Here is a 10,919-nt window from a genome sequence, read left to right as displayed (position 1 = left end):
TTAGCTCTGGCCTATAGTTAAGGCTAGTAACCGCATGGAATGTGAATGAAACCTTGGACTTTCTGAAAGCTTGTGTTTGTTTTGGTGATGAAACTCTGTCTGACATCGACAAGGATACGTTTGACTTTTCTGTTGTATGCAATATGGAAACTCTTGGACTTCTTCATAATACTTTCCCTCATGTTTTCATATGGGGAGAAGGAGTTAAGGTTATTTTAACCCATCTAGCACCCATGATGGTGGAAGCTTGAAAGTATCTTGGAGAAAAACAAGACTGAACAATGCCGAACTGTATTGAATACTAAGAACTTAAAAAATTGAAGTTTTTAAGGTAAGTATATGGAGATTACTCTCAGCTTTGGCGTAAAAAACTGACCTTTGGCTCATGACATAAAGTTCCACTTGATACTCTATATATTTCTGATTTTGGTAAGTATATGGATGCTACTGTTAGTGTAAGCATAGCTATCAAGCTATGGAGAAAACTTGGGAAGTTTTAAGGTAAATATGTGGCTGGTACCCTCAAAACATGGCATAAATACCGAGATATGGCTCGCGAAATGAGGTTCCACTTGAAAAAATGGAGTCTTTTTTTTATACTTTATTGATTAGTAAGTATATGTTTGCTACTATGGACTCAAGCATAGCTACCAAGCTATGGCTTAAACTTTTTGGACTTCACCACACAGATTAGAAGGTAGATTGTACCATTGATTTTTGAAGGAATATGTAAAGACTGCTAAAAAAATCTAATAACCTAAGCTTGGCTAAAGTAATTAAAATATGTAAGATGGACATGGATAACATTTGACATGGCCATTGATACCTGTAAAACACATCCAAGGCTAATTGAATTTTTGTCTTATTTGGATGGATGCAGGTAAGGACTCTATCTTATCTTGGAGGGTTTGCTTTTCTTTGGCAAGCAACATTATTGTGATGAAATACCCACTGAGGAACGGGGATGTTTTTTTACTACCAACCTTACTGAAAGAGGACCACTTCCCTACAATCATTGTACCTAAATAATTATGATACTGAGTTATTTTTGTACATATCAGTTCATTATTCCTTGGCCAGCTGTCTTTTGAATGTAAAAATTCAATTATGTCTTATTACTTAAGATTTAAACAGCTATACACACACACACACACACACACACACACACACACACACACACACACACACACACACACACACAGAGGTAGATAGACGGCGTCTATCTGGTCACTTCCTTGACATAGCGAGAACGAGAGAGAGTGGGTCTAGTCTCTCCTCTAGTGTTTTGATTTATTCTCTTGCATAGATACACATAGAGGTAGATGGACCGAGTCTATCTGGCCACTTCCTCAACATAGCGAGAGCGAGAGAGAGTGGGTCTAGGCTCTTTTCCAGTGTTTTGATTTCTTCTCGTGCATAGATACGCCATGACGCACATGGCTCCAATGGTCTTCTGGAAGTATGTTTTTTTTGACAAGCGACATCGACTCTCGGATGTCTACGGCCACCATGATAGGTACAACTTGACCTTCACAGGGATTTTGTGAGCTAGATTGTACTTTTCCCCGCCACTAATCTCGGAGGAAATGTATGTCATATGCGGACAAGTGGTTTCTTATCCATGTGTCTGGTTTTTGACCGATGAGGTTTTTGATCAACGAGATAGTGTGCAAGATTACAAGTTGTGCATTTTTTAACCGACGAACATTCCGGTCGATGCTTTATGCTTTAGATTGTGTGGTTTTTCACAGAGGTTTCCAACACACATTCGTTATGTGTGGAATTTATGTTATGTATGCATATGCTAATACAAATCGAGCTCTTGATAGCTCGTAGGTGATGGATTCACGGGTATACAGATAGCAGAGATGTGGAGTTTCCAAAGAGCTACTCATATGGGAATGAGCTTATGCCACGCTTATGTTGTATGTATGCCACATGTGGATTTTTGATTGAGATGGTTTTGTCTTGGACAAGTTTATGCACTTTTTGTGAGAACTCACAACAATGTCTTGCTTCTCTTCATCGAGTTTGCAGAGCATTTGATCACTTTTGATCGTTGTATGACATTTGTGGATGAGAGTCTGAGTCTCTCGTTTAAGCAGAGTGCCTAGTTGGCTTAATTTATACTTCTATGATTTTTTGGCATGCCACTTTGAATGACTAAGTTGTATTTGAGATTTTACTGAAAATATAAGAGAAACTCTATTCCCAAATTCTTGCCATATGTTGCATGTATTTGCAATTTCATTCTAGGATGGTGTAGTGGTTGATTTACTCCCATTTTTACAGTGATCAAGTATTTACTCTCACTTTTATAGATTTTGTTAGCTTGGATGTGGATTTAGTGCTCTTGTATCCTCTGTCGTAGGAGTGAGATTTATGTATGCTCATAGTGGCAGCTATAGGTAGATCTATGGTATACATTGTTTTTGATTGACGAACATTCTAATTGTGAGTCTAATTCTTACATTTTACAAATAGTCATTGGTTATAGGTTCTACATGCTTACAAGTATAGATTTATGCAATTGTCAGATTAACATCACTACTTGTGGGACGTGATTTGAGCACAATGTTTGCTCACCACTTGTATATAAAGTTATGCGTTTTATGCTCATCTGAGATCTATTTATCCGAGTGTTGAGTTGATACTCTTTGTGCTTGCATTATCCCTTGGCACTTGTTTATGCATGGATTCTAACTACTTCCAACAAGCTTCAAATTCCTCAAGGAAAATAGAAAAATCCTTACTTACTTCTTGGTGTACCAATTTCAACTTAGCACCAGCCTCTGTCGGGGCAATCACCTTTCCAAACTGCTCTAAAAACTGCCTCCACAATTCGTGTCATGAACTTTGATCATCACCCTTCAAATCATTGTACCAAACCTTTGCTTGTCTGCGCATCAGCAACGACACCATTTGCAGCTTTTTCGCATCCGTCTCAACATATGCATCAATATCATCCACGATTCAAAATTTGCCAACCAATCTTCAAGGTCTTCAACACCTCCAATTATGGGCCCAAAGCTTGACTACATCATCTCTCCTACCTTTAAACACAACCGCCAAATATTTTGACCATCTGCTAACCGTTTGTCGGCTTCCAAACACCACTTTAAACTTCAAATCGGAGCATCAATGCTCCTCTGTGGGGCACTTGAATATGGATAGGGGGAAGGGAAACACACCCAAAACCCAAGTAATCTACCTCTCTATAGCCCAAGACAATCACTACACACCCCAATCCACTAGAGTCCACCTTCAAAACTCACACAACTCACCGACGAACCACCGTTTGCACACCACCATTTGCACACACTTAATATGACACCACCAACAAAGCCCAATCACCTTGTATAGCTCGATTCAATCCCTTCACCGCACACACAACCTCTCTGTGCACAATAGACCATCAGAGGGGCACAACTACCTACACACGCCCGAAACCAGATGCACACAATAAAGAAGAGAAGGGATAAGGGGAATCGACACCAGATGCACAATAATGATGGATTTATTTCAACAAAGACGACTATATACAGCTGTAGCTCCTAACTGGCATAAGCATCGGGAAGTAGAACACAAAAATCTGGTTGCCCTTCAGCTCCACACCAACTCCATAGCCACACTTCGGCTCAAGAATCCCTTGGTCCTCCCATCTCATTGACCTCGGAAAAGAGAACCCCCACATGGAAGAACGGGCCCCTCTTGAGCGTGGGCACTCCCCTTTTTTGGTTCCTCGTCTATTTTTCGTATCCCTTGCATGTGAGGCTGCCCTTCTATTCTTGGCTTTACTTCCTTTGGGAACCCAAGGCATGACTTGGCCCTTACGGGTGCGTGATGGGCCTCTACCACATCATCATGCCATTGCAGAGTCAACGGCCATCACACATCACTGCCTATGTCCTCTGCTAGGGTTGTCACACTTTGGGTGCACCAACGCCTACCAATGAGGACACACTCCATACAATTGACAGACAACACACCATCATGATTTTGCCCGTTTTTAGCAATCTTATAGTACACACCTCTCTCTCTTTCTCCCTCACACACAAATGGCCCGGGGGGCACACACAACTCACACAATTGGCACCAAAAACTTTGAGCAAGGAAATGCAAGAAGGGGGAAAGGGGAAGCACAAGATTTGGCTATGGTTTGCTCCAATTATGACAAAAACACCGCTTAATTACAAACACCATAAGACCTGCTACCATCAGCTCCATCGGTACGACCTCGAAGAGCATAAATGTTTTTTGGCAACCCTCAACTTCACACATTATGTCTGTTTACAAGGCGGACATTGACGAAGCTCTTCACCGACCAATGCACTACTGTAACAAGACTTGATTTCGAGGTGTTTTAGTAATAAATTTTGTTTTCTAGGAAGTTTTTGTCATTTTAAAGTTAGTCCACTGTGTAGAAGGATGTGTGGATTGTTTTCATCCGATAAATTTTTTTGATCCGGAAGGCACTTTCTGGGGCATTTTTGAAGGCGTTAACGTGGGATTTTGAAAAAGTGATGTATGAAGCGATTGAAGCCTGCGTTATAAGGAACAACTTTGGTTCTTTGAGTCTTTAGAGATTTTGATGTTTTGATGCTCGTTGAAGGCCAAAGATTAAGAAAAAAGTTGGATTTGCTGTTTTTGCATCGTTTTTGTAGAAAATGCTGTTTTGCAGGTTGATTTTCAGCAAATCGGAGCAGGCTATGGAAATTTTCCATCACATAGCCGTCGAAGAGCGCAGCGAGGGCAACAAGATTGTATGAGACGGACTTGGGCTGTTCTGGCTCCGTTTGGGAGTTATGTTCAGTTGAAGACAACTAACCTCTACGGATCGCTTCGCGATCACGTTTTTTTTAACCTTGTTCTCGCAGGTATATTGGCGCGCAAGTCGAGTCGACCGAGCGCCAAAAATAGAAAAGCGGCTATTTTAAGAGGTCGCACGCTTTTGGAGGAGAATAGAAGGACGGGTGGTGCGTTTTGGGGGGATTCACCATTCTCTCTTCTGCGAGTGCGAGTGCGAGTGAGAGTGCGAGTGCGAGTGCGAGTGAGACACTGCATGCAAGCGAATTGAAGCTCGGGGGTGGTCGGGAGGTTCGAGCTCCGTACAACGGAGTGCGCCCATATATATATTCAATTGCTCCTCTGTTGTATCAAACACTATCAATACAAAGATTTCTTCCTCTGTTTTGCTGTCTATCTCTATTATTCGGTTCCCGTGACATCATGTGTGTGTGTGTGTGGAGAGAGCGAGGGGGGGGGGTGGGGCTGGGAGGGAACATGAGAGATAGGAGAGGGAGAGAGCATACCTGGGTCTCCCTCCTCTCCTTGTGTGTTTGTGTGTGTGTGTGTGGGGAGGGGGGGGGGGACAGGTATACCTATTGTGGAGAGAGCACCAAAACTTAGATCTACAGATCTGAGTTTCTGGTGCTCTCGAATTATTTTTAAGGATAGGCGTCGCTATGAACGTCACTATAAGCGTCTCTAGGAGCGTCTCTATAGTCTTTGTTACATAGCGATGCCTATAGCGAAGCTGAGCTTTTTCCCATCTGAGCGTCGCACTACGAGCGTCGCTACATTAAAGACGTCTTGTAGTGCTTGGTTTTACTTGAAATCAGGGAATCTTGCTGGGTCGTAATATCATTGTGGAAACTCACAACATTTCTCAAAAAACTAGCCTACAAATCCTACTACCTCTCACCTCATCCCATCTTATCTGGGGAGCAAATATGGTCCCGCAAGAGCAGATCTTTGGGAAAAATGTCTCCAAAGTTGATAGAGGAAAAGTGTCTACAACCAATAACAAGCAGGTGGATCATCCCCACTTTATGCAAGGACACCAAGTGGTAGGCAACCACCCAGCCCAAGACCTCTGTTTAAACCTAGTGTGGAGAGTAACATTCCATCATCTTCAAAAAATCCAAAACCAGCAGAGAAAGGCAAGAGACTGGTAGATGGGGATGGTTTCACAGCTGCTACCCGAGAATTATTTAAATCAAGGGGCTTCTCCTTGGGGTATATCTCACATAATTATTATGAAGCCCTCATGGAGGACATGCCATCTCGTGAAACCTCAGTAGCCATAGAAAACATCATGAAAACCCATGAGTTATCCAAGAAACAAAAATATCCAACAATGAAACCGACCCATGAGGCATTCATCTAGAAGTGCATATGCAAGAAACAGATAGTGAGGAGGAAACACACATGGTTCATAACAGTATGAAGTTTGCAACCTTTAATGTAAAAGGGTAGAATGATCACTCAAGGTTGCACAATTTTAATAAGTGGATGTTTTCTAGTCAGATTGATGTGTATTTAGTTCAAGAGCATAAAAGGAAAGACAAGGCAAGGCAACTTATGCACTATAGAGGTATGGAGTGCTTCTATGGAGGAAAGAAAGGGGGATTCCCAAGAGTGCTTACTTGCATTAAGACATCTCTTCATCCCATCTGGATTCTGGATCATCCAAATGGTCAATGCTCAGTTTTTCAGATATCCACTCAATGGGGCAAAATGATGTTGATTAATGTCTATGCAGACAATAACCCTAGACTTAGGGGTGATCTGGATGCCATTGTTCACGGAGTTTTGACAGGCTCTACGCAGAAGTTCAATAGGTTATCTGAGTTGAGGGCAAGTCTCCAACAAAAGAAAGAGAGTTTACTGAGGTTTGAGGGCTCAAATGCTGTCACAAAGAAAATTAAGGAGGATATTCTTTTGTTTGAGCAACACCTTGATGAACTACATCGGCAAGTTCCTTGTGACGTTGATGAGATAAAAGATGTGGAAGCTGATATAAATGTTTCGAAACGCATGCTATGTCGACTCGAAGGCACTGAGGAGATGAAGAATCTTGCTCTAGAAATGGAAATTGAACAGGTATTTTTACATATGGTACCTCTTGTTCTTCATGTTATTTTTCTCTAACTGTGCTTGTATGTAGTGCCATATTTTTGATAGGAACTTTTGCCACTTGTCCTGGTTTATACTTTTTGTACAATGTCATGAACAAACTTGGGAACTATTTGAATTGTTTTGGTACTTTTGGTATATAGCTAGTTCTTCAAGTGTCCTTTGGTGCATCCTGAATATTCTTATGTACATCTTGTAGGAGCATTTGGTACTTCTTGTAGGAACATTTGAGACTTTTGGTACTTTACATTTGGTGCTTTCTGTTGGAACATAATATTTATATCTGTGTATTGACATGTACATATTAGGTGCTTTTAAGTACCTTGGTTTGACCATGAGTATTTTCATTTGGTACTTCTTGAAAAATTCAATATTTTTGGGTACTTTGGGCTCCTTTTGGTACTTTCTGTACGAACATCATATGTATATCTGTGTGCTATGAATTGTGATGTACATATTATGTCTTTAAGTACCATGTTTTGACCTAAGGTACTTTACTTTTGGTACTTCAATATTTTTGGGAACTTGGAGACCTCATTTTGTACTTTTTGGTACTTTATATTTTTATTGTTGTGCTTTGGGTACTTCACATCTAGTAGTTTTATTGTTTGGAACTTTTCATATTGATTATTTGGTACTATTTACTATTTGGTACTATTTATGGTGTACTAGATTGTTGTGCTTTGGTAGGAGCATGATATACTTAACAAGTACTTTTAGGTATTGTCTGCTAGTTTTGCTACTTACCATATTGGTTACTGTTTTCTATTTGATACTACTTAGTGCTTATTAGATTATTTTCCTTTGGTACTAGTTGGTCCTTTAGGTACTCTGAACATTTGGTACAGTTTACATTTGGTATTATCTGCTATTTAGTACTAGTAATTTTCATGACATTTACATTTGCTACTGTTTACTTTTCTCTAGGACACTACTTTGGTAATATTCACTATCATAACATTTCCATATGTGACATGCAGAGGGAATGTGGTGTCCTCAAAACTGAGTGTGAAGAGGCTCAGATCCAGAGTGAATTTGTCAGAATGATAATTGCAAAAATCAACGAAGGAAGAACATTCATATTATTTCCAGGGCCCCATATCAAGGATGAAGACAACACAATCTATGATTTAGGAACATGGTTGGTTTTTTGGTAATTTTTCTAAGTTATTGGGATAGGGTGATTAACCCAAGTTATTCTTCGGTACCTGCTATCAGAACACAAGAACAGATAGAGAGGAAACTCAAGAGACAAACAAAAAGACATTAGGCTATCAAAAGAAGTACATGGTTAATTTTTTGGTAATTAACCCGAGTATTATCAGAGATCCTAAAAGTGATCTATTTGTACTTTCTACCTCCGTGTTTGGTATTGTTTGTTACATGATTAGTGCATCTTGATCACTCTCATCATCATACGGCATGTTATTGTATATGTTTTCATAAATTTCAGTAGATAACCTGAATCTATTTTTCCATCTAGGGATAGGCTCCATGGGAAACCGTATTGCTCTTACAAGGTGTGAGTAGATCATAACTAGAGGTGTATGATTTAGAAGGCTGTATGTATCAAAAATGCCTTCAATTGGCCATAGTACAAGCTTTCAACTACTTTCCCCCCTCTAACAATTTTGTTGTGCCATGCATCCTTTTGTGCCTTCACTGTCTCGTACCTCTTTTTGGTGCATTTAATCAAATAGAAATCATGTCCTTTCTCTGCTACCTTGGCTGCAAAGTTGTCACCAATTGACAACAATTGACACAAACACTTAGGGTTCCCTTCATACATGGGGAGGTTATAGAGACATTATGCATTGGCAAATTGAAATCAGCACTATTATTTTATTTGGCATCATCGTCTCCATCGCTGCAAGGATCGTCTGATTCCAATAATGGTTGGACTATCAAATATTTCCATTCTTCTACATGTTGTCTATTCTTCTCTCTTGTTTTTTCAGTTCCCACACTTAGCTTTATTAGTTGGGCACCCTTGGCCTTTTAGATGACCTCAAACGGACCCCGAACAGGCCAAAAACATCTTCTCCATTGCCTACAGATACATGAATCACAAAAACATGAGAGTGTACGATATCGTAGAGCGCATGGACTATCCTGTGAATATCCATCAATGCAATGAAATGATCATGAGCCTGTAATACATTGACAATCCCATTGGACATTGTGTTGCACATCATCCTTGAAACTAGCCAAAAAACTCTTTGTGTACTTGATTTATGCTGAAATGTTTCATTTAGATAGTTGACTACATCAACTGCAGACTTCATAGGCCAGCCATCTGGTTTCAACTCCTCATGAGTGAGGTTTCTCTTTATGATTACCTCTGCTCCATCGTGCTCGCCTTTTCCATGTCCTGATGCTGAAAAGTTATGCATCATCTGCAGACCTGTCAACCAATAATACCTAGCCACAAAGTAGAAAGGTCTTCATGCTTTAAACTGAGACACTGCACCATCTGACAACACCCAATGACGTCGTAAAGAATGGCCTTTCTGTTTCAACCACTTGTCATGAAGAAGAAAATAATGTTGTACAAACAAAGTGTCATGTATTATATCATCAGATATGTAAAAATGGAGTGTTTTTTCAACACCACCTCCTGAGTTTCTCACATAAGTAATGTGAATAAGTATTGTAACTTGATTAGACCACTAGTGCATGGACTGTATCTCATTTTCTATTTTAAATCGATAATTCTTGGCAAAGTCGATGATCAAAACAACAACATCTGATGGAAACTTGAGTAAGCACTCTTTAAATTCTTGTTCCTACCACCAAAAAATGTAGTTATGCTTGATGAAGCTCTTAAGATGAGATGAGAATAAGTCAATACAAGTAGAGCATCTTATTTGTTGCACTACCAAGTCCTTTCTTTTCTTCTCAGACCCACCTACATCAACTTTCCCAGTTGAAACATCTGTGAAGATCTTCACAGTGACCTCCCCACTATCCACTGAAATTTCATCAGGACACAATGTCAACCTGTTTATTCCAAATCTAGAGCAAATCCAAACGAGCATTTTTTTGCATAGTATTCTGCATCATGAGCCTTTGGACATAAAAGTGATTCCCACATATCACTGATTCTATGAGACACTAATTGGTTTGCAGTACACTTACCTGAATCATCACTACAGCAAACGGAACATGTGCAGGCATGATCCTTTCCATAATGCCCAAACTTGTTTTGTCGCATATGATTAAATGCCTCTTTAAAATATATCATTTGGACATGATATACACAGCAACGCGTATATCGCTTCTTCATTTTTTGGACAAAGTAAGGCTTTAAAGCCTCAAAACATCTAAGAGAAATTTCCACTTCTGGATTGGCCCTCTTGAATCTTTGGTACAACTCAACCTGTGACATTAAAACAAAACAAATTATGAGAGTAAAATATTAGCCATTTTGTACAGTACCATTTGGTTTTGTACATAAGCAAATGTGGGGTTGTAAAATATTAGCCATTTTGTACAGTACCATTTGGTACAGAATAGTACCTGTATAGTACCAATTTTTGTATATTTGGTAGAGTACATCAGCAATTGGATTTTGTGCAGTACCAGATTTGGTATAGTAAGACATTAGCTATTTAGTACTTTACCATTTGGTGCAGTAGAGTACCAATTTGGTATTGTTCAATACCAAGTTTGAAACTAGTTTGGAAATTTCTTAAAGAGTACCTTAAATGGTGGTACCAGGTGGATGCCATAAATTACCAATTTGGTGGTATATAGTACCAATTTTGGTACTGTAAGACTTTATCAATGAAATATATTTTTGTTTTGTACTAGGAAATGTACTATAGAGTACCTTGAGTAATGCTATAGGGTGGATGGGGATATTATGTAGTACATAACATGGAATTATATGGTACTCTTTAGTACATTTTAGGGTGCTCCATATAACATGCCACTATATGGTAGATAAATGTACTTTGGCCTACATCACAAGGTTCTATAGAGTACTCAAATCAGATTGA

The sequence above is a fragment of the Adiantum capillus-veneris genome, chromosome 26 (assembly GCF_014529385.1).
Source record: "Adiantum capillus-veneris isolate H3 chromosome 26, ASM1452938v2, whole genome shotgun sequence".
Taxonomy (NCBI): domain Eukaryota; kingdom Viridiplantae; phylum Streptophyta; class Polypodiopsida; order Polypodiales; family Pteridaceae; genus Adiantum; species Adiantum capillus-veneris.
Note: the sequence above shows the minus strand (reverse complement) of the source record.